Here is a 24,590-nt window from a genome sequence, read left to right on the forward strand (position 1 = left end):
TGTTGTACCACACAATACTTAAATTCAGTAATAAATGCACTAACTTCAGTCAGTTTTAAATAGACATGTGAATTCCTAAGTGAGTTGTAACAGCATAGAATAGGGAAGAGAGGCAGGTTAGTTATTGTCACCCGCAGGCGTTCCGACTGGCGGTTTCTTCCGCGCTGGGTTTTGGGACAGAGGTACGGGAGGTACTAGTCCCTCCTTTGTGTCCGTTACTTTTTCCTCCTTGTAGCGCGGGGCCGCTGGGAGTATATCTACTCTCCCGGCCCAGCGGTCCCTGCGTTGCAACTTTCCTTTGGAAGCTCTCGCTCTTCCGGGTTTCTTCGCTCCTGCCTCGCTCTGTCCAGGCTCTAGCCACTCGCGCCCTACAGCGAGTGTTCTTCTTACTCCCCTTCCCTCCAGTTTTCTCTGCTGCCGCCGTGCCTCGGCGGTTTCTGTTTTCTCTATTCTGGCGGCCCCATCCCCGCGGATAGGCGCCGCCCCTTTTCCCTGCGCTTTTCTTTTCTTTATTTATCTCTCTCCTCTCCTACGGTCCTGAACCCCCTTGCAGGCCTTGGCTGGTGGTAGTTCCGGCTCCCACGACAGGATTCCTCTGTTCCACTGCTGTGTTACCTTCAGTTACTCTTACGGATCCAGTCTACTGTTCTACTTTTCGGCTGGAACTACGTCTTCCGGGCTACAGACCAGAGGAGTCCAAGGGTTTTTTCCCCATTCTGGGTTTTTTCCCCTATTTCGGCTTGGTTCCGGAAGGGAGGTCCTCGGACAGCTGTTCTCTCCAGCGGTCACGGTGGCCTCCCTCCGTGACAAGCAAGCTCACCGGAAAAAGGAGAAGGATTATCTATTCCGACGGCGTCTGCAGGACCCCGACACCGATTCCGGCGGTTTAGGTGAGGAGAGTTCGACAGAAGGGGGAGAAAAGGGAGACCAGACACTTAAACTGTCACAGTTTGCAACGCCAAAGAAAGACATCATGTCAGCCGAAGGGCAAGTGCAAGAACTTTGGAAGGCAATTCAAGCTATGTCTCAGGAACTTCAGGGAGTCAAAGCTGAGAACGCCCTCCTTAGACAAATGGTATCCGCCCGGGAACCTCCTCCTCCAGAATTACCGCCTACAACACTATCCTCGGGAAAATTTGATGGTGCCCCCAAGAAGGTGAAGGAATTCTTAGAGGCGTGTACCGTCTACTTTACTTTCCGACCTCGCACTTTCTCTACAGACCAAACGAAGGTCGGCTTCCTAATCTCAAACATGACAGGCAACGCTCTGACCTGGGCCACTCCCCTAGTCACAAGCAACAATGCCATTCTCCAAGATTACGCTGCGTTCCAAAGTTCTCTGAGACAGACTTTCGAACGCCCAGAGTTGTCATTTACCGCTTCTGAAGAGTTGTTGGATATAAAGCAAGGTTCTTTGGACGTCCTGTCGTATATTTCTGCTTTCAAAACAGTAGCCTCTGGCGCAGGCTGGCCAGAACCAGCACAGTATGCCATTTTCAAGAGGGGTCTAAAAGAGCAGATTAAGGATGAGTTAGCCAGATCTACTCGCTCACCTACTTTCTCGGACCTGCTAACTGCGGCACTACATATCGAGTATCGCCTACAGGAAAGGAAGATGGAAAGACGCAAACAACGAGACTCAGGATTCTTTCTGGATTCTCGGACATTCTCTCCCCCCAGTCGCTCTCCCGCTGCCGCTTCAGAGGAACCGATGCAGATTGGCTTCACAAGAGCACCTCTGACTACTGCCGAAAGACGGCGAAGAAGAGAAAAAGGACTTTGCGCTTACTGTGGGTCGGATCAACACCTTCTAAAGGACTGCACAGAACTGCCTAACAAAAGGCAGGGAAACGAGCACCCTCGGCATCAATAGGGACTAGTGTCTGGGGGTTTCCAGTTCTGTCTACTCGTCCCTATGTTTCTCTAACTGTTTCTTCTTCCAACTCAAATGAAGACTCCAGACTCATGGTAGTTTCAGCTATCATCATGATAGAAGGCGAGAAGGTGGAGACTCTCGCGTTATTGGACTGCGGAGCAGCAGGAAACTTCGTTGATACCCTATGGGCCGATAAGGTCGGTCTACGCAGGATACCCCGGAAGGAAGGTCAGAAGATAGAAGGAGTTGACGGCTCTCCACTATCATCCGGACTCATCACCCATACCACTGAAGAGCTACCCTTAACAGTTTTTCAGCACTCGGAAGTGATAAGGTTCGACATCATTCGGGCTGCACATTTTCCAATTATTTTGGGGATCACATGGCTTCGCAGACACAATCCTCAAATCAATTGGACTAATAACCAGCTGAGTTTCTGTTCTACATACTGCACCGAACACTGTCTTCCACCGAAGAGTCAGAAGGCCCCTCAATCTATTACGGCTCACACCTCCAACTGTGTGGGGGTTTTTGCACTACCCAGTTTTTGTTTGAAATACTCCGAAGTATTTCAAGAAAGCCTTCACTCCAAACTACCACCCCACCGGCCCGAGGACTGTACCATAGATCTGGAACCCAATGCACTAGTTCCCTTTGGCAGAATGTTCTCTCTAACACTTACGGAGAAGCTTGTGTTACGTAACTATTTGGACACAAATATGGCGAATGGGCTGATTCAGCCTTCGAAATCCCCTGCAGGGGCTCCCTTATTTTTCATCAAGAAAAGGGATTCCACTGAACTTAGACCCTGTATAGACTACAGAGGCCTAAATAAGGTAACTATCCGAGATCGCTATCCCATGCCATTGGTCTCCGATATCATCGAGGCTGTACAAGGAGCCAGAATTTTTACCAAACTCGACCTCAGAAACGCATACCATCTGCTCAGAATCTCCAAGGGTGACGAATGGAAGACGGCATTCCGCACTCCATTCGGCCTGTACGAGTATAAGGTGATGCCATTTGGACTGGTTAACGCTCCTGCAGTGTTCCAAAGATTTATGGACAGAATGTTTTCCGACATGCTTTCCACTTCTGTCATCGTCTATTTGGATGATATCTTGGTCTACTCCTCAAACTTACAGGAACACATCGTTCATGTCACTCAAGTTCTTGAACGTCTACAGAAAAACGAGCTATTGGTTAAAGCCGAGAAGTGCAAATTTGCGGTAACTTCTGTGCAGTATCTGGGTTACAAGTTATCAGAAGAGGGAATAGAAATGGATCAAAGGAAGGTGCAGGCCATTCTTGAATGGCCCGCGCCCACTTCTGTCCGAGAGGTGCAGAGGTTCCTGGGACTCTCAAACTATTACCGAAGGTTCATCCCCAACTTCTCGGAAGTGGTGTACCCCATCACTCGCCTTCTCAAGAAGGAGGCCTTGCCGTTCCGCTGGTCAACCGATACCGAGAACAGTTTCAAGCTGCTCAAACATCTCTTCTGCTCAGCTCCGATACTCCGACACCCGGACCAAACTCAGCCCTTCATCCTGGAGACCGATGCCTCTGCAATTGCCATCGGAGCGGTACTACTTCAGGCTGTCGGTGGAGTGGAACATCCGGTAGCTTACTTATCTAAGACACTCTCACCCAGTCAATTGAATTATTCTGTCCTAGAGAAGGAGCTGTTGGCAATGAAATTGGCTTGCGATGAATGGCGCCATTTGCTCATGGGGGCCCGACATCCCTTCCTTATCAGGACAGACCACAAGAACCTGAAAGCCCTCCAGGAAATGGAGTGTTCTAATTCCAGGCAAGCACGTTGGGCATATCTTTTTTCGCAGTATGATTACCAGATTTCTTACATTCCTGGGTCACTAAACTGTCTAGCAGACGCCCTATCCCGCAAGGACTCCAGCAAGGAAAGGGCTTTGTTATCCGCTGAACCTATGTTTCCTCGCAAACCGATATTGGCCCTCGTTAGCTCTTTTCTACAAGAGGTTAAAGCCGCTGTGGTTCAGGAACTTCCCCAATTACCGCTACACTCCGACTCTCATTACCAGGAGAAGGACGGCTGGCTATTCTTCAAGAAACGGCTATATGTTCCGGAAGGAATGCTGCGAAAGAAGATACTGGATTGGTGTCACACTTCTCGCCTTGCAGGTCACCGTGGGGGAATCAACACCCTGGAGCTCATCTCGAGGAATTTTTCCTGGCCCACTGTGAGAAGAGATACCCTGAACTTTGTGAAGACCTGTCCTACTTGTGCTCGGTCTAAATATCCTACAGGGAAACCGTTGGGATTACTCAACCAAGTTGAGATGCCTACTCGCCCCTGGGGGTTGGTTTCTACGGATTTCATTGTAGACCTACCGGTATCCGAATCCTGTACCTGCATCATGGTCACAGTGGATGCGTTCTCCAGGATGGCACACTTCTCTCCTCTTTCTGGTGTTCCTACAGCCACCAGGATAGCTGAGGTGTTTGTACGAGATATTTTCAGACTTCATGGTTTACCTGACAAGATCATCTCTGATCGGGGTAGTCAGTACACCTCGAGATTCTGGACAGCCCTGTGTACCCGATTGGGGATCGAGAGAGCACTCTCTTCGGGATTCCATCCCCAATCCAACGGTATGACGGAACGTCTGAACGCTACTCTCGAACTATATCTGAGATGTTACGTCACTCAGAATCAAGACAATTGGGTTTCTCTACTGCCTACTGCAGAATTCTCGTATAACAATACCAGGCACACTGCCATTGGTCTCTCGCCATTCTTTTGTACTTATGGGGTCCACCCTAAGTCCATTCTTCCTGAGGTTCCAAATTTCACCAACTCCCCAGCGGCCGAAGAAGTATTGGGTCAGATCAAAGATGCCCATGCCACGGCATTGCGGAGCCTAGAGAACAGCAGGAGACGATCAAAGATCGGAGCAGATAAACACCGCAAAGAATGTCCAGACTGGAAGCCAGGCGACAAGGTGTGGTTGTCCACTCGGTTTTTACCCAGATGGACAAGGCCCTCTAAACTCTCCCCTTGCTTTCTGGGTCCCTTTTCCATTCTTCTCAGGATCAATCCTGTGGCTTACCGTCTTCGACTGCCTCCTTCTCTAAATCGCATTCACCCTGTATTTCATTCGTCTCTCTTAAAACCTTTCTATCCTGATTCTCATCACAGACCAGTGCTCAGACACATTCCCTCACAGACACCCAATCAAGCAGAATTTGAGGTCTCCAACATTAGAGACTCTAGGTTCTACCGAGGAAGGTTGGAATACCTTTTGTCCTGGAAGGGTTACCCGGAGTCGGAGGACTCTTGGGAACCTGCTTCTCAGGTGCATGCTCCTCGCTTGCTTGCCAGGTTCCACCGCCTGCATCCGGGGAAACCTGGGGTGGTGCGGACTGGAAGGGGGCATACTGTCACCCGCAGGCGTTCCGACTGGCGGTTTCTTCCGCGCTGGGTTTTGGGACAGAGGTACGGGAGGTACTAGTCCCTCCTTTGTGTCCGTTACTTTTTCCTCCTTGTAGCGCGGGGCCGCTGGGAGTATATCTACTCTCCCGGCCCAGCGGTCCCTGCGTTGCAACTTTCCTTTGGAAGCTCTCGCTCTTCCGGGTTTCTTCGCTCCTGCCTCGCTCTGTCCAGGCTCTAGCCACTCGGGCCCTACAGCGAGTGTTCTTCTTACTCCCCTTCCCTCCAGTTTTCTCTGCTGCCGCCGTGCCTCGGCGGTTTCTGTTTTCTCTATTCTGGCGGCCCCATCCCCGCGGATAGGTGCCGCCCCTTTTCCCTGCGCTTTTCTTTTCTTTATTTATCTCTCTCCTCTCCTACGGTCCTGAACCCCCTTGCAGGCCTTGGCTGGTGGTAGTTCCGGCTCCCACGACAGGATTCCTCTGTTCCACTGCTGTGTTACCTTCAGTTACTCTTACGGATCCAGTCTACTGTTCTACTTTTCGGCTGGAACTACGTCTTCCGGGCTACAGACCAGAGGAGTCCAAGGGTTTTTTCCCCATTCGGGGTTTTTTCCCCTATTTCGGCTTGGTTCCGGAAGGGAGGTGCTCGGACAGCTGTTCTCTCCAGCGGTCACGGGGGCCTCCCTCCATGACAAGCAAGCTCATCGGAAAAAGGAGAAGGATTATCTATTCCGACGGCGTCTGCAGGACCCCGACAGCGATTCCGGCGGTTTAGGTGAGGAGAGTTCGACAGAAGGGGGAGATAAGGGAGACCAGACACTTAAACTGTCACAGTTATGAACAGTGGCAGAATGCTTTCTTTAGACTAGGTACACAATTCTGTGTGAGGATCCCCCCACCTGGGCAACCTGTGATAGAAAGGTTAGGGAGCAAATGATCTTGTCTTTTACATAGCAGTGCAGAAATGTTCAGTAACCCTCTACTTTCTTCTTAAAGATTCTACCACCCCAAGGTACCTGAGAGGCCACAGGAGGACAGGATCCAAGATGAATCTGGGACCTCTTGGACAACTCCTGAGGCTAGAAGATGCGCTTCATCATCCCAGTACCTTTGGTGCACTGGAAGGCACAGTAGCAGAGTTTCTCGGTTTCACTCAATGATTACCACAGAGGATGGACTCCCCCTTGAAAGAAGGAGCCACTGGAATGCTGAGTCCAAGAAGACAAATGGAACCAAAGTATTTCTGAAGTGCAGTAGTTTTGCTCTTCGCTGTGCTCTCCGCTGGGCGACAATTTATTCGACTGTAGAAGTCCTGGGAAGATGAAACTTGCTGTGGGCTCCTTAAAGGCTTATGAGAACAGGACCTGTGGGGGCCTACGATGACTTCTTGCGGCGACAGGTCGATAGGTCACTTTTGGTGTCAGATTTTGGAATATCGCGGTTTTCCACCTTTTGGTTCTTCAGTGCTGCTTACCTGTTGGCTGAGCAGGGGTTCGGGCCCTGGGTGCTCCCGGTTCGAACAGATCCAAACAGGAATTGCCTTTTTCTTCATTTGCTCTTCACTTTGGACGCCCAGCCGAGAGACACCCTTGATCTAAGAGTTAAGAGCAGAGAAGAAGAGACAGGGCTAAGAAGGTGGGTGGGCTAAGGCCACGTCACCTAGATCAACTTGCACCTGCTCACCAACTGCAAAGGAAAAGAGGCTGGAGGACTCGGTGGGCAGGGCTTAGGCCATGTGACCTAGACCCACTTGCTTACCAACTGCAACGAAAAAGAGACTGAGGGCTGCTTAAGTAGGGAAAAAGGGCAGCAAAACAGGAATTCACAAACAGTTTAGCAGTCATTGACAGGTGGGCGAGGGCTTAGGCTATTATGAAAAGGGGAGGATAGCAAAGCAAGTTTTTCAGAACATTCAAGGCCTCCTCAGTCACCATTCTATGGGATGTTGTACTTTGACCCTATAGCAGACCCGTTTTCAACTGTTGGTTCATCTCCCTTCAGGAAAGCTGTCTGGCTCATTCCCATTTAACAGTGGGGCATAAGGGTGTGCCTAAAAAGTATTTTGGCTTGAATCTACTAGAAAGTAAAACAGTTTTCAAATAATATCCCATCCCACCCAAACCTATCTGGTGTATTTGGATCTCCCAATTACAACCATTGGCCATCATAGAGGTTCCTTTCTCCCAGACCCATGAAGGCCAGAAATGTGTACATCCTTGTGGTTGTTGATTATGCCACCCAATGCCTAAACACCTTTCCTTTAAGTAACAATACATAACAGATCATAGAACACCTTTTTCCCTATTTTTCCTGAATGTGTTTTCCTCAGGAGATCCTTACGATCAAGGACCCACAGTTATATCTAAACTCTTGGCCAGGTTGAAAACCCTTCTTCACTTTGGCACATTCTGGACTTTTATTTACTGTCTTCAGGTGAGTGACTTGGTAGAGCATTTCAATTAGACATTGAAGAACCTACTTTGAAGGTGGTTGAAGAGGATGCCATGAATTGTTATGATATAATGGGTTATTTATAACATGCTCAATACACAGAGGATTCTAAGCGCGGACCTGGGGATCAAACCTGTGATGCTCACTGTCGCCTTGCTTCCAAGGCAAGCACATTGCCTCTGAGCTATCCTCCCGAGACTTGGGATAACTCCTTCCTTAGGCTCTATTTGCAGAAAGGAGGACACCTCGGGCTTCTACAGGACCCTCCCTGTTCAAGCTGGTATATGGAAGCGGGGGTTGTGACTCTTGATATGCTGAAAGAAGAGTGGAAAATTAAGGAGAGATGGCGTAGAACATCACCTAGTTTTTGTAGACAATCAGAGAACAGATGGGCCTGATCAGAGACTTGGTTTACCCATACCTACAAGCACGATAAGATAAGCAAAAGGTGTTGCATGTCAACTGGGGTCACTTTAAGAAGTTCAAGGTGGGATACCAGGTCTTTGTGTCGCTATCAACCTCTGAAAACAAAAACAGCAGTAATCCCCTTTACCTGTAAAGACTCTGACAATGTCTAAGGGCCTGGGGTGATACTCGGTGATCATTGGAGTAAAGCTGAACTCTTGGATGCTAAAAATGAGCCTGGACAAATCTCTCAAAAAAAGCCATCTGTCAATCCATGCAGACTCAACTTTTGGAATCAGGTACATTTGCAGGAGGTTTGTGGTGGTCTAACCTTTCATGCATGTTCAGGTAAGATTGAGAAAACAGTACCTTATTCTGACCTCTTGCGAGGATTTGGCTGAGATTGTTAGGCTTAAATGAGATTCAGAAATTCTTGAGGGGATTTGAGTACGTTCTCAATTGGAAAGCAAAAAAAGCAAACATTGCATAGGGAACTAGCAACATTTTTTTAAGATTGTGTTTAGCTTCAGGAAGGCGAGACAAGGCTCTCAACACAGGGAGTTGGAGACATTTTTGTAGAATGTTAGCAAATTCATCTCTTCCTCTGTACTTTGGATTGCGTTTTTGTTGTTAAACCTCTTTCTTTAATTGGGAAACCATATATATATTAGGCCAATATTTAGTGAAAATCTTTGTTAGGGAAACCCTTAGGTTTTTGTTTCTTTCAGCAAATGCTTTTTTTGCTGTGTTCAACCTTTCCTCTTAGATGTTCGTGAAACATTTTGATCTCATTCTGGGATTTTTTGTGGTTTATTTTTGTTGAACAAAATGGGAGTGTGGTAGTAGGAAGGCGCAATGCTGTCCACCAACGAGTAAATCAACCTGGATGTGGGAGCAGAGTTGGTTGAGGAACTGTTGTCCTCCTACCTAGAATTGGAAGAGAGGGAGGCAGTTATTGAAGATGTCTTTTTGTGGTGAGGCACACAGACAATCTGCCTCCACCTCATTCGGCTCCAACAGATGCTTCAAATAAATATGAAGCATCCCTCAAGGCCTTCAGAAAGGCACTGAAAACCATCCTATTCAAGTAAATCTGTACCTAAAATGCCACCTGAAGAGTGAATAATGTCTGTAACCAATCATTTACCTGTGCCAACAAGTTGTACCTATGCTCACTGTTCTCATGTAACCTTGGAACATGAGAAATGTCTGTAACCAAGCTCATACTGTTTCTTGATATTACACCTATGCCAAGTAAGTTTTCATGTAACAGCGCCACGATGCCCGAGGGCAGCTGTGCGCTTTATAAATGCAAATTAATAAATGCTGCTACTGCTGTGGTTGTTGGTGAGATGGGTTGGTGGTTGCAGTGGGTATGATGATGTGCCTGGGAGGATTGGTGGGAGTGATGGTCGGGAGAAGCCTAGCATGAGAACGTAGGAAGGAAGCCTGAAAATCAGAAAATAGTTGATGCCAACTCTCAGCCGTTATCTCTCGTCCGTCACCATTCCAGAATCCTTGAGTGACTCATGTTTAATAGGATCTCCTCCTACTTGGACACTAATGACTCCTGGGACTCTCTGCAAACAGGATTTTTGCAGCTAGTATATTACCGAATCAGCCCCCACCCATGTCTCAAACTTTCTGATCTCTTCTTGCCACTGTAAACTAATCATAATCCTAATCTAACTGGACCTTTCTGCCACCTTTGATATGGTGGGCAACGTCTCTCTTCATTGGACAGTCGCTCACATACAGGACACTCCCTTGACAGGGCTGACCCATACCTTTGTTGTTGAACCTTCTCCATCAAACGGAGCAAGGCCACCACTGATTCAACCTCTCTCTCAGTTGCACCGGAAAGGCTCTCTTCTTACTATTCACCCTCTACACCTCCTCCCTCAGCCAACTGGCCCTCTCCTTTGGTGTTTCCTACCACCTCTTTGCATATGACGCACACATCATAGTCTCTTTCCCTACTGTTGCTCCAGACTTCTTCACTCAGATATCTGCTTGTCTCTACCTTCCTGCCTACAATAACCCTACACTTTGCTTCATGCATCTCATTTCCTCCAGACTTGCGCTCCCATACTCCAAGTCCTCAACTTTTGGGTCCTTTTCGATATTAGCCTTAACCTTTGCCACTTTATTACTTCCAACTCGAATGCAGCCAGGATTATGCTGCAGAATATATGAAACTCCTCTTCTTCCTCACTTGCAACTGCACAAAAACCCTTATGCTCACCTTGGTAGTCAGCCACCTTGACTACTAGGACAGTATTTTCTTTGGCCTCCTCCTCTGCTCCTTCTCTCCACTTGACAAGGTACTTTTCAGCTTGTTCCCACTGCAATCTTCACCACTCATCTACTACCCCCAACACTCACCTCCCTGCCGGGTGGCTTTCTATGAAAAGCCAGTCACTTTTAAATTCCCAATGCTTGTTTTCAAAACTCTGTATAATTTTGTATCCCCCTACCTACCTAACACAAACTCCTGTTACTCGTCCCTGCACACCTTGTGATATAGTACCCTCCCTAATCTCCTGGTTCCCTGACCACTCTGCACTTCCTCTAGTTTACCCTACTTCTTCCGCCTTACCACACCTTCAAATCTGCACTAACGTTCTACCTACTCTACCTACTAAACCAAGAAGGTGCATCCTCTCCTTACTCCTGAATTACCCCCTCTGTCTGACTACACCACTACTAACTTCATTGTGCATGCTAACGTGTATATATTGTGATGAATCCTGCGGATCCCTGACACCCTGCCAAAAGTCTCCTCCCAGGTGGCCAGGGAAAGGTAGACATTTCCTGATCCTGACCTTGGCGGTGGTGTATTGCGGGAGGATCACCTGGGAGGAGACACAGTATTTGACTTTAAAAGGGAAGATCCTTTTACAGGTACCAAAGCATGTAAAGTCTCATTGTCGTTATGATATATCTGAACCACACATTAAGCCTTTTGATGTGGGTAAAGCTGATGTGAAATCTCTAAACATCCTAGGAAAGGAAAGGGTGTTTGAGACTTCTAAAGTTAAAAATGCCCCTTACTCCTAGAGGTACAGTGAAAGGAAACCTATGAATAATGGCTTGAACAAACTGCCTTGCTCTTTTCAAATGAACTCTTGTGATACTTTTAAGAAATGTAAATTTGCATTTAAAAAAACAAAGCTGACAAGAAAACCTAACTTTGTTGTTGGAGACTACATGTCCGTTGATTGTCGGACTGTGGAAGGCCACAAAAATAGCACTTGCGTATGAGTGAATTTCTTTAATAGCGCTCACGTAATAATTTGCATTTAATAATAATAAGAGTAAAGTAAGAGTAAAACACTCTGAACTACGTTAATTGAATACTAATACTGCAGAAAACAGATGAGACTGGTCGCGTGTGCTTAAAAACGATTCTGAGGTGAAAGTTAATTGAAGAGTCAATTGTGAAGCAGTTGGAAATATTGCAGTACTGAAGTTAAGTGACTGAACATTGATAATTGTGAGTTTTAGGAAACAATCATTGCCCAAGTCAAGAGTGAAATAAGCATTGCCCAGGCCAAGAGTGAAACTAGCATTGCTCAAGCCAAGAGGGGTACAAGCCAAGAGGGGTACAAGTATAACCACACATTCACTTTTCTAGAAAGAGGTCCTATGAATAGGGATAGATATTTTTAAGGTGTGGTGAGTTGCTTGAAAACTGCATCCTTATATGTTTGGTAAGTGAGCCACCAGGGATTGTGATGGTACATCAGCTAACTGATGTTTCTCCCAGCATGTGGATGAGGGGGTATTCCGCTGGCTCACTGCCCCCCATCCGAGATGTGGTAATACCCTGTAAGGTATATGGACCCACAGGCCTACATCTACCACAAAGCATTGCAGGATGTATTTGCAGGCTGGGGACCAGATCAACTGCCAACATATTACAGAGGACATGTAATCCATAAACATGTGATGTTTGTAAGATGCAGAGACGCTGAATTTGAACCTTCCTGAGGGAAGTGCGCAAGCACAGCTTCGCAGACCGAGAGCACCGGAGCATATAAGTCTTTCAAGAGCTGAGGAGCTGCAGATCAATGCAGAAACACTTGCCATGTGGAGAGAAATCTCAAGATGGCATTGCACTCTGCAAGCATCCTTAAAGCGTTGCAGGCCTTCATCAGGAAATTAACATTATAAAACAAATATCCAATACAAAAGCCCAAAGTAGTAATAACCTAATGAGGGAAACCCCCTTGAATAACACTCAGAATCGAGGCTTGAAACTGAAATGGGAAATAGCGTGGTTAGAAGTCAAGTCCCACTGCAATGAATATAAAGTGAGAGGGGACATTTCAGTTACTAGCAAAACGTACCCAAACACTGCACGGGTTCTGTAGAAAGACACAATGACACTTTCATCAATGGTTGAAAATCAATGATCACTGTTCCGAGTTGCTTATCGCTTGATGCGTTTTGCACTCTGAAGTAAACTGCACTGAGAATGGGCGTGTATGGCTGGCCTACAGGCCCCGGAGCAGACATGGAGGTGAGCCAAGAGTAGGCATGCTCTAGCATAGCAGGACCGTCAGTGTGCTCTCCCCACCTGTCGACTCACCCTGGCATGGTGCAGTGCATTGCAGTGCAATTATCTTGGAAGCGGCGCATCGTAGGGCCTTGAGACGTGGTTTTCAGGTCCTTTGAGTTTTGTTGCTTGAGTTGAGAGGCTTAAAATGAGCTTTGTCCTGTCCTTCTACAAGTACATTGATGTTTTGCCGATTTGAGGCAACCGTCTCATGTGGGAAGGGGCTAAATTATGGGGGAAGGGGCAGGGTGTCCAAATATCTTGTAGCCAGTAATGTCCTGAGGGTCCTAATAGGTAACTATGTACAATTTGGTGCAGATTAGTGGAACAGTGTGGAATTGTATAAGGAACAAACTAACAGATGTTCTGCTGTATATTTAGAGAGATTTCAAAGAAGGCAGCAGTGTCTAGCCACACTCCCTTGATGAAAGGGTGAAATCCTGAAGAAAGGAGCCAGCAGAATAGAGCTGTGTTGAAGAAGGCAAGGATAATTTGGAGGAGACTGGAAACAACCAAACTGGAAAGCAGTCCAGGCCTGCAGGTACTCTCTCCCTCTTTTTCTCTCTCTTTCTCTCTCTCTCCCCCTCTCCCTCTCTCTCTTTCTTTCTCTCCCTCTCTCTTTCCTGTTCTCTTTCTCTCCATCCCCCTCCGTAACCTTCTCTCTCTTTAGGCCTGAACGTCTCAAGAGAGAGAGCGAGATAGAAAGAGAGAGAGAGAGACTGTGTGTGTGAGAGAGAGAGAGAGAGAGAGAGAGAGAGAGAGAGAGAGGAGGGGGGGCTATTGACCAGGATGTTTCCAACACAACTTTAAAACCTGGCGGAACCTGAGAGGCCAAAGCCTGAGGCCATCACCAGCCACCCTAAGGTAAAAGAAGAGGGATAGGCTGAAATTGGGGCAGGCGGGTGAAATAATATTGGCTGCCTAACAAGGACACTAATGAGGAGGGAGAGAAATACCCATTGATGTTGTTAAAAATCCTGAGAAATCCAAGGTCCAGGAGAGACCTGTTCAGAATCCTGAGAAAGTCAAGGACCAGGAGGGGCCTGTTGAGAGTTCTGACCAAGCCAAGGACCAAGAAGGGCCCGGTGCGTATTATGAAAGAAAGCCACGGTGCAGGACGAATCTGTTAGGAACCATGAGGAAACCAATGTCCGACAGGGGCCTGCCATCCAAAGTAAGCCATCTAAGGTCTGTGAGAGACCAAGAGAACGCGTTAAGAAACCAAGGGCTGGAGGAAATCCTCATGTGATTGTTGTAAAGGTGAAGGAAACTGTGAAGCCTGAATACTGGGAGAGGCCTGGTGAAGTAAAGTGAAAGCAGAGAGGCCCAAAGGAGGGACAAGACTACCAGTAACTGCCACAAGAACCTTCCAGAGGAGCACATTTGTTTTGTTGCATTGGCATAAGATTGGACATTTGAAAAAGGTCTATTAGCTTTTTCTTTGGGTCGATCCTTGGAGCATTTGTATTATTAGCATAGGTTAGCCAGGAGACCTAAGCCTGACTAAGTGTTGGAAGCTTTCATTAAACATTTATCGTGGGATTTTACTTTGTAGGTTATGGAGTTATGATTTACAAGCGTGCAAGAACGATTAAGAACATTTTGAGTCCATCCTTCCTTCCAGAAGTGAAGAATGACAATACAACAACATGGCTTCCATCACTACCTAAAGGTTTTCGTAAATTTGGCACCTGCACAATGTGCAAGTATGCATCAAACAGCTCAACGATCTTTAAAGATAAATATAGAATTACGCAGAAAATTGAAGAGCACATAAACTGCAAGACGAAATATGTGGTGTATGCTATCATCTGTCATTGTGGGGAAATATACATAGGCAGCACCATTAGGGAGCTCAGAACCAGAATACGGGAACATCTATCAACCATTGGAAGCCAAGAAACGAACCTAAAATTAGCTCAGCATTGACAGAGAAAGCATCAGATAGATAACAAAAAGTTGCTGAGATTTGTTGGTCTAAAAAAAGTGACGTTAGGCCCAAGAGGCGGAGACCAGGAACTAAAACTTAGGCAACAAGAAGCGAAATTAATTTGCAAATTCCGAGCTGTGGAGAAAGGCCTTAACTCTGATAATGAAATGGCCTCCTTTTTGTAAATTATGGACTTTTTTCTTGCAATGTGTAACGTAAACAATAATGTACACTTGTGATAATGAGATGGCCTCCTTTTTGTAAATTGCATTGAACATTACATACAAATGGATAGGCTGCGTGTAACAAATTCAATGGACTTTTTCTTGTAAATGTAACAGTATACAATTGTCAAAATCTAAACTTGCGTTTAAAAAAGGGGATGAATGGTATTAGGTGACATGTATATTAAGGATGGGAAGTGCTCATGCATTGATACACATGGTTTAACAATTAACACTTCAATTTGGAAAATAGGGTATGCACCGGCGTTCCTGCGCCACATACCCCTGCATATAATTAGGTATTCATAAGTATAATAAATAGGTTCAAAGGTAAATATGACACTGTAATTCATAGAATTGAACACAACACCTAACAATACAGAAATAACATGTCAGCTAAGGCTAAACCCATATTTGCCCATAACATGGCCGCCACAATTGAAACCATAGTAGGACTAAAGGATGGGATGATGCGAGATTTGGTAATTCTAGCTTTCTGAAGTTGATTTATCAAGATATCACAATCGAACACACCAGCCATTAAACTACAAATAATTCTGTATTTTGTGAACAATAAATGAGCAATGAGTCTAAATTAAGTAGCACAATAGATTTTTGCTTAAACCTAACAAATAAAATAAAAACAACACACATTCATTTTCTTTAATTTTAAACACGGAGTCAACTCCAAAGATCCGTATTATAACGTAAATAAGGGTAAAATATGGAGAGAAAAAGCACTTTCGAGCCAAACATGGCCACCGCATCGGAGAGCGAAGCAGGACCCCGTTGCTAGGTAACGGATCTGTTGTTAGAAAAAGCTTGGCGGAGACGCCGAGTGGAAGAGGACAATTTTTGCACGAGACTTAGCAGTCAAGGTAAGCGCACATGAGGGGCATTATAGGAGGTTTTGTCACCTCTTTCCCACGCGGTATCATGTGGTGACTTGCCCGCTTTCCAAAAAGAATCAGAAAGAGATAGAAAAGCACGCATGTATGTTTAATGAAGTCACGAACAGATAGGTAGCACCTAATGTGATGTTTCTTGTCTTAACAATCTGGCATCATGTTAAAAAAGATGACAAACTTAAAACCCTAAACCACTTCCTTTAACATTGTAGATGATTCTGGATTTTAACCCATGAAATTAGCCCAAAGACCTAAAGAATACATTTCCAAACCAGCACCATTAGGTAAGCTGATTTATTTCGAACCTTATACCACACAAACCTTGTGTTTCAAGGAATAATCTCTTTGTAGAACATGAAAGCAATTTGACAGAAATATGAAACGCAGAAATATTATTGTTTGTTTATTTTGTGAAGGCAAATATTATTTCAAAATATCTAACTTTGTGTTACTATTGTGTTTAATTTTATTATTTTCTACTTTGCTTCTCATACTTTTCTCTCTACCACCCGAAACACTTCTACCCTTCACCCCCCCTAAAATTGCCATTTTTTCTTGAATGTTTGTATACAATGTATATACGTTTTACATGTGATGGTAAATGAGAATATCATTTTTTCATATACATAACATGGTTTCTTTGTAAATTATAATTTGAAAAATTGAATGAGATGAGCCCTGATTTGAGAAAGACGAGGAATTCCTCGAAACACGTGTAATCACATAGGGCACCAGAACAACTCAAAACCGCAAAAATAAAACCACAAAAAGTTTTGTAACACCGAGAAGGGAGTCATTTGTCTTCTTTTCTTGGTAAAATGTGGGCTCATGAGAACATGTTAATGTAACTACACAAACTACCCAGACTGCATACACTTCCACTCCTTCCTGAAATGGAATGCAGGCAATTGTAGATACAAGTGAAGAGGGACAACTATATGACACCCATCCACTGGACATTGCCATCACGGCCCCTTCCCTATACTTGCCTACTAGCGTAGTGAATTGGTATCCACTATATGACACTCATCCACTGGGTATCATCATCAGCCTCAGTAAGACCCTCACGTGGCTTGGGACACACTTCTGAGCATGAAGTTAGCATGCCCCTATCTTTAAGGACTCAGCCAACCTATATTTTGTACATCACAAAAGGTGTAGTGTTTCCCCTCTGTTGGGAGCGCTACTGGACATGCCCCCCTCAGGTCTTGTTATTACATAAACACTGTTATTTCTGTGGCTAAGGATCGGGAAAGAAAAGAGGATGAGATTATCTTGAACACCTTTAAGCACCAAATGATATAGGTTTTCTAGTACCTTAACAGGGATGAAAAGTGGCCGAGATTGGGTCCTTCAAGTCTGTAGTTACCTCACTATAATCCTGTGACAGCAACCCCCATGGAAACTTTCCTGCGCAAGAAGTTTAAAATAATATCCAGAAAGCAAGTAAAGAGATGACTAAATACCTAAAAAGAAGAAAACAAGGTCTGCCTGGATCCAGGACACCATTAGCACCGTTGTGACAATGCAGAACTTCTGGTTCTCAGTGCATACCAGTGCTCTTCCATACGTTGGACGTCTGTTACCCACGTGCTGACATCATTTTAGAGGAAACTACCCTTTGTGCCTACAGCCCTGGGAGAACAGGTCCTTCTCTGTGGTTACGGCATTGGGAGCGGCATCCCCAGACGCAGCAGGACGGTCTCCACCAGGGCAGCAGGTAAGCCTTAGAATAGTATTGGGGGAAGGGAGGGACCATAGTCCTGACATCCTCTCATACATCTGCCTCATTAGAGAAGTGACGTGGGACAACTATTTGACATCAGGATGAAGGTCGTACATCTGCTTGATTGGTGCAGTTGAAAAGGAAGACCGTTAGTGATTAAAGGAAACAATGAGGAAGCACACGAGTTGTGAGAAAACACAGGTTTAATTCAAAGAATTAATGGCCGGGAGAGTCAGTCAGTCTCGCAAGACCGAAAAGCTGAGAACACCACACCACAACCCCATCAGACAGTAATATTTAAAGACAAAAACCACAAAATTAGAATAAATGGGTATGCAATCTAAACATTATTTGTACCTACAGTCTAAGCATCCTCTTGGCTCTTGCCTATATAAAACCTAAGTCAGCAGAAATTTCCCTCTGCTAATTTGTTAGTAAATTTTCCCATTTTTGATTGGGTTTGTACATTTCCACATCCCAAATGGTTAATACGATAACCCATGAGATCAGATGTGCAAACCACCAGGTGTCCAATTATGCGAACAGTGGAGAGAGCGAAACTTACCCCCTGAATGGCAACAAATTAGACACAGTGAAAGCTCCATCCCCTGTGACCAGACATCTTGCTATGTTAGTTGTACTCCCAAATTCTGCAGCTGAACTGTCTCCCTTGGGAGCTTGCCCCTGATGCTATCATATCTTCACCTGCCCATGCTAAGGACACAAACCCATCAGCTAATTGTGCGCTATTGTTATTCCATTGTATGTGTGAGTTTCTGTGGAGATGTTTTACATCGAAAAATAGATATGTGAAAATACTGAATCCTTTTCTGTGAATCCTGAAAATCCCAACTTATGTTTTTCATTTTTCCCACAAATAAAATAAAGACCCCCCAGCTCCCCTCGACCACATCCCCTATTCCCAATTAATACCCCTACCCAATTTACCATCTATATTTGTGCTAAAAAGTGCAAAACTTCGACCAAACCATAAAACCCTCCATTTTCGGGATCGCAGTAAAGGGGTTCGATATTTTCGTCCTATCCCGAAAAAAACTATTGTGACCTAATCTTTGAACAATAACTCATACTTGCTCTTGAATTACTGCAGGAATAAAATTAAATTCAGTACATGGCAAGACAGTAGTGGGTACTAGGCCCCAACTAGGCCTCACTTGTATACGATGACCATAAAGACTGCCAACGCAATAAAACATGGCAAAAATGCAGCTCACTAATGGTGAAGCATAACCCTCATGCAATCAAAAATTGCAGAGATGCCCATTCAATATGGGTCACGTAGTTTACATTTCCTTCTATGGTTGTGACGTTTATTTTAATTTTATTTTATTTGACATTTGTAGAGCGCGCTGGAGGAATGTAAACATGCACCTGTTTACATTCCCCCCTCTGGTTGATATTTCAAATACTCCACCTTTCGCCTTCATTTTATCAGAGGGAGTTTTGGGCACCTACACTTTGAAAATATGTCTTCAATCTCCTGTACATTCTTCTGGCTACATGTTAAAAGTTCTCCATCAGCTGTGGGGTCAACATATTCTTCAAAGTAATTTTGGATCAATTCCCACCTGGTGATCTGCAGCCATTTGGCATTTACTGCTGCTTGTGAGAATGGAGGAGGACAGCTTTCTCAAATAACTGGTATTGCTGCAGTATCGCATTAAGCTTGTCACTTAATTCTTGAGACAAGTAATTGCTGTGACATTGACAACATAGGCTCAGGGACTGGTGGACCCATTGGTGCAGTAGGTACAAAGGCTTGGTCATGGGATTCTTGCGGATGGTGGTAAGGTTGACATTGGGTACCAACAACATGAGAACTTGCAATGTAGCCATCAAGCATGCACCCCCCAGGAGGACAGCAGTTGCGTATAGGCCAGTCCCCCAAACACCCAGTAAATGTCCATGAGAGCTGCAGTGCCATCTTGGATGTCAGGGAGGTGGACTGTTCTGTTGCAGTTTAAGTTTGTTCCCACAAAAATGCTGCCATTGCTTCTGAAACATAAGGAAAACCATGTAAGTTTCACGATTCTTATCGGAGGTTCATGCTGATTTATCCATGTTAGACTTTTGTAAACCTGCCCCAGGTAGAGAAAGTTGTAGTGATAATTTTAACAAATCATTGCTCAGTTTGAACATACCTCCTGCCCTGCAGCCGTTTTTTCCCATGACCCATATGCATCTGTAGTAGACAGCTCCCTTCACCTGCAAGCCAGACCTACTTCCACAATGAGACTGGCTCAGCCATGTGTCATTAAAACATTTGGATTGGTGGACGTTGTTAAAACAAACCCACTCTTCCTGATTAACCTTTTCCCTTCCTCGGTTATTTGTGCCTGCCCGCTCTTTTGATACTTTTGTATATCAGTACTCAACCCATTTTCTTCTGTGATCATTTCCTGCTCTTCATAATTGTTGTCATATACTGTTGTGTTAACTGCACACCACTGAATATAGAGCTTATTTGCCTGGACAGTGTCTCACACTCTGCATAGAGCGAGGTGAATTTAGCATCATGCCACATCTGCCGGCAACTCTTGGGGTACAAACAACCTAGGTGTTACTATTGCATAGGGTATCAATGAACAAACAAAACAAGGGTCACTCTTTTTCTCTCTCCTCACTGCCTGCATGTGGCAGAACCACATGTTTTCTTCTGAGTGGTGATGCACATCATTAGCTTTGTCTGCGATACCACTAGTGTTCCAAATATCCCTTCTAACTCCAGTCATGGAAACATTTATATTTGCTGATGCAGTTTCATGGCTGTACCGTTATAAAAACCCACCCTTTTGAGGAATACAGCATATAGAATATAGAATGAAAGCACAAGAAATGCAGAAAATGAGAACAAAATAAGGCATATGTGTTCTACGTTCAGCTGTGGTTCCCTGACATTGTGGTGAAATGTCTAGTCGTCCAAATGGATGTATGACAATGAAGCTATTACACCCTTATCATTCCCCCCTCTTCTTCCTCCTGCTGTTGGAAAGTGGTGACGGATTGCTTGTCCTTCCTGACATCGCTGAGATGTATCCATGGTCGTCTTCCAGAAATCTTGATGGCAGGGGGAGTAGCATAAACCACGTTGAATGGTTTGTCAAAGCGTGGTTATTTCCCCTTGCAAACAAAGTTCTGCACAAATACTCTGTCGCCAAGAAAAAGCTTTTGTAGCTGTGCTTCTGATGAGACTTGTTGTTGCTTTGATGAGACATCAGTCAGTGGTGGAGCTAGCTCGTGGCCTTAAGGCCCAATCTGGTGAGATATAAACCTGACAGATTTAGTTAGTCCTGTAAGATATCCTTGAAACTCTTCTCCTAAAATGTGTGCAGAGTTATGTGCATTGGAAGCTGTGCGTGCAGGTGTGAGAGGAGGGCCCAGCCTCCTTCCTGTTATAATTTCGTGTGGAGTGAGGTGATGAACTGACCCTGGCTGGTTGCGCAGCTCGAACAGTGCAGTAGGCAAACCGTGTAACCAAGACTTTCTCTACGTATCACAAAGTTTAGCAAGCCTTTGTTTAAGTAGGTCATTCAATCTCTCAACCATTCCATTGGCCTGAGGTGGTAAACAGACCACAATTTGTATTTAATGTCTAAAAAATGCACATTTCTGTAAACATCTCATTACAAAAGTGGGGCCCGTTGTTGGACCTGATGACATCACAAATCATCCATCAGGGAAATACATTACGCACCATAAATCTTGCTGCGCATTTAGCATCAGGGTTGACACAAGGACCCCCCTTGTTCCACTCTGCTAAAAAAGGACAAACCACAACAACAAGGCAACAATAATTAAATCATGTGTTAACTATGTTGACATAGTCGATGTGTAGATGTCGAAAGGGTCCTGATGGGTAGAGCAAAGTCATGTTGAGTGTCGTAAGGGTGCGACCTATAGTGCACCTTTGGCACGTGAGACAGTTTGTTATGAAATCAGTAACAAGCTCTTGGAGGGTTGGCAGCAATATATTCCCTGCACATGTGTGCTGGGAAGTGCAATTGTTCAAGGGAAATGGTGAGAAGTGCTCAGGGCATAACAGGTTTCCCCAAGATAATTTGTCACCAAATAAGTTCAGAAGGAGAAAGAGAGCACTCTCTCTTGGTCCACAAGTCTTTTTTCTCTTGGGATGTCTGTGCTTGTACTTCGATAAACTGGGCCAGTCAAAGGGAATTGTCAGGAACTGCGCTGTTTGCTGGTTGTAATCACAATTCAGGGAAGGCCTATTCTGTATCATCTGGGGTATCGAAGTATGCTGCTTCTTTTGCAGCTGAGTCAGCTGCTCTATTGCCATAAGCAAAGGGACCGGTATTGTTTGTATGTGCTGCGCATTTGACGACCATAAGTTCTGCAGGGAGGGATAATGTATCTATCGGCCAGGACAGTAATGCGGCATGTACAGGTGTGCCGTCTGATCTTTTTAACCCTCTCCAGCGCCATCTTGAAAGGCCTGAATGTACTGTGGTTGTGACATACACTGAGTCTGTATAAATGGTTGTGGGGCATCCTATGGACAGTACTTGCCTGTGCAGAATAACTGGATAGTAAGGACGGACACTTTAGCCAACACCTTCAACTCCCCTGACTCAAGGCATACTAACAGTGCTCCTGTGTACCTGACACCATTGCTCGCATCAATGATTGATGAGCCATCAACGAAGAACACCTTATGCCTTGTGAGTTGTGAAAGTGACTTTTGATTTTTCTATGATTGCAAAACTGTATGTTCTACACAAAGGGTTACAGGGCATTCCATGGATATGGTAGAGAATTTATGGATGGTGAAAACAGCTGCTGCAAGAGCCTGCTTCCAGGGACACTTAGCTGCATTACTGGGCTGAGAAGGCCACTGAAATAAACCAGGAGCTTATGTCCCAGTGGCATCTTCTTTGTGAGGACAGCCATCATCACTTGACCATTTGAGTGTGAGAATAGAAATAATTGCTTTTTATAATCTCGTGTTGCTAGAAAAGGGGCAATGCTGAATGACTTTTTGAGTTCCTGATATTATTCAATCATCTGATTTGTTCAATCCTATGGACCTTTCACTTTCTGTGTTTCTTTTAGCTCCTGCAATAGTGGTTTGGTGTATGTTGAATAGTCAAATATCCATAACCCTAGGAACTGCTGCATCTGTTTAATCGTGGTACACTGTGGAGTATTCTGAACTGCTGCAGTTCTTTCTGGAGTTAGCTTTCTGCCTGATGATGATATTATCTTTCCTAGGTACACAACTTCTTGCTGATAATACTGCAGTTTACCTTTGTCCACCTTGTACCCCTTGTCTGCCAACAAAGTCAAGAGCTTTACCGAATCCTGCATGCATAGCTCTTCTGTCATGCTGCAGACCAGGAGGTAATCTGCGTACTGGATTACTGTGCTCGGTGTTTGCGTGTTTCCTAAATCTATTTGCAATACCCTGGTAAAGATGTTAGGGGACTCGCAGTATCCTTGAGGTAAACGAGTGCATTGAAATCTTTGGCCCTGGTATGTGAAAACTTTTTGGAGTTGGGACTCAGGGTGCAATAGGAAGGAGAAAATGAATTTTTTAGATCTATCACAGTGAAATAGGTAGCTTCCATGTGGATTGCACAGGATCAAGGCATGATTGGGGACCAGTGGGAATTTCTACCTCTACAATCTTATTCAACGGACACAAGTCCTGTAACATCCTTCAAGTTGACCCTTTCGCTCTTTTCCAGTGGATAAATAGATGTGTTACATGGTGATTCTGAAGGTTATATGATGCCCTGCTGCAATACGGCCTCTAGGGTGGAGTAGATACCTTCTTCCGCTTCTTTTGACATGGGGTATTGTTTCACTTGGGACAGAATTGTGCCTGATTACTTTTCAGTAACCCTTCTTCATGCAGGCCACTAGTCCACAATCAGGTGGCACTTTCTGTAAGTCTTTCTGCAAGTGTGATGATAAGGTTTTCACTATAGGTAGTGTGTGCGTACTTCTCTGTTTTCCATTACAACTTGACAAGGGCTGAAGATTTGAAATATGATCTCCCCTTCCTCTTCAGTTTCCTCAAACAGCCATTCATTGGACACATCTCTTAATCAATGTGTGGGGTCAATGCACAAGACTGTGTGCCATTCAAAATCATTGCTGACCAGAACGATCATGAGCATGTGGTCCGCCCTAGTGATTATTGCATATAAGTGTACCGTAAGGATGGTGTCAGGCGTCCTGCTCTACTTCTGCCCTAAACAAAAAACTCACATTTGTGCATTTTCCCACACGACCACCACTGCTGCCCCTATCGAGGCCTCACCCCCCTAATTCTCCCCCACTGCCCCTCTGGAAACTTCCCCTACCTCTCTGAAAACTTCCCATTTCCATCCTCACATTTCTGGGTCCCTGTGCCCATCCATGCGGGGGCCTTGCTCGTGTTGCCTTCCTGACTCACTGGTTATCATTACCCCTTCCACACTCATCTTCACTAGTTTCGTATGGACCAACTTTGCTTCTCCCCTCTGTGCTTGCACTGTCCGGTCCTTGTCCTTTTCCTGTTTCTATCGGCAGTAATTTAGTATGTGTGCCTGTATTTCCGGCCATTTTTTTGCTTCTAACCCAACAACCTTGTTTAAATCTGCTTGTACGTCTGCAGGGAGCCCACTGTGCAGCACGTAATAGAAAACAATAATATTGTCCCACGCTTCCCTTGTATCTGTCCGCCATATTTCTTGTATCTGCTGTATATAATCTGTGGGGTCTTCATCTGCCTTCATTTTGCGGGCCATGATCGAATGCATATCGGCTCTGTTGGGGTACATGTCGGTCAGTACTGTCCATAAGTGTGCTCTGCAGTTATTAAATGCAGCGCCAGTTTGAGTGGTGTTACGTAACGCTACTCCTGCATAACCCACCTTTTTCGAAACCTCCTCTGCTTGTTCCCCTAGCAGAGAGGCAAACACACTTTTCATGTCTCTTACACCTAAGGAGATGCCCACAATATATTTCTCGAGGGCATAAATCCACTTGCCCGCTCCTGCGACCTGGGTGGGTAAGGTGTTCATTACATTCTGCCGGTCAATATGAGGCAAGGACACATAACACAGTCCCCTTGCCCCT

General features: G+C 45.1%; 1 protein-coding gene across 2 annotated transcripts in view; it reads left to right on the forward strand.

Annotated features, from left to right (window-relative positions):
• LOC138567513 (UPF0764 protein C16orf89 homolog) overlaps positions 1 to 24,590 on the forward strand; it is a 280,249-nt gene that overhangs the window by 250,700 nt on the left and 4,959 nt on the right. Inside the window, exon 7 of one of the 2 annotated variants that reach the window (XR_011302232.1) lies at positions 15,976 to 16,047. The exons of the other annotated variant lie outside the window; for it this stretch is intronic. The gene's annotated coding sequence lies outside the window, so the exon portion shown is untranslated. The remainder of the gene's footprint in view (positions 1 to 15,975; positions 16,048 to 24,590) is intronic. 2 annotated transcript variants of the gene reach the window in all.

The sequence above is a fragment of the Ambystoma mexicanum genome, chromosome 2p (genome assembly GCF_040938575.1).
Source record: "Ambystoma mexicanum isolate Mex_15411 chromosome 2p, UKY_AmexF1_1, whole genome shotgun sequence".
Taxonomy (NCBI): domain Eukaryota; kingdom Metazoa; phylum Chordata; class Amphibia; order Caudata; family Ambystomatidae; genus Ambystoma; species Ambystoma mexicanum.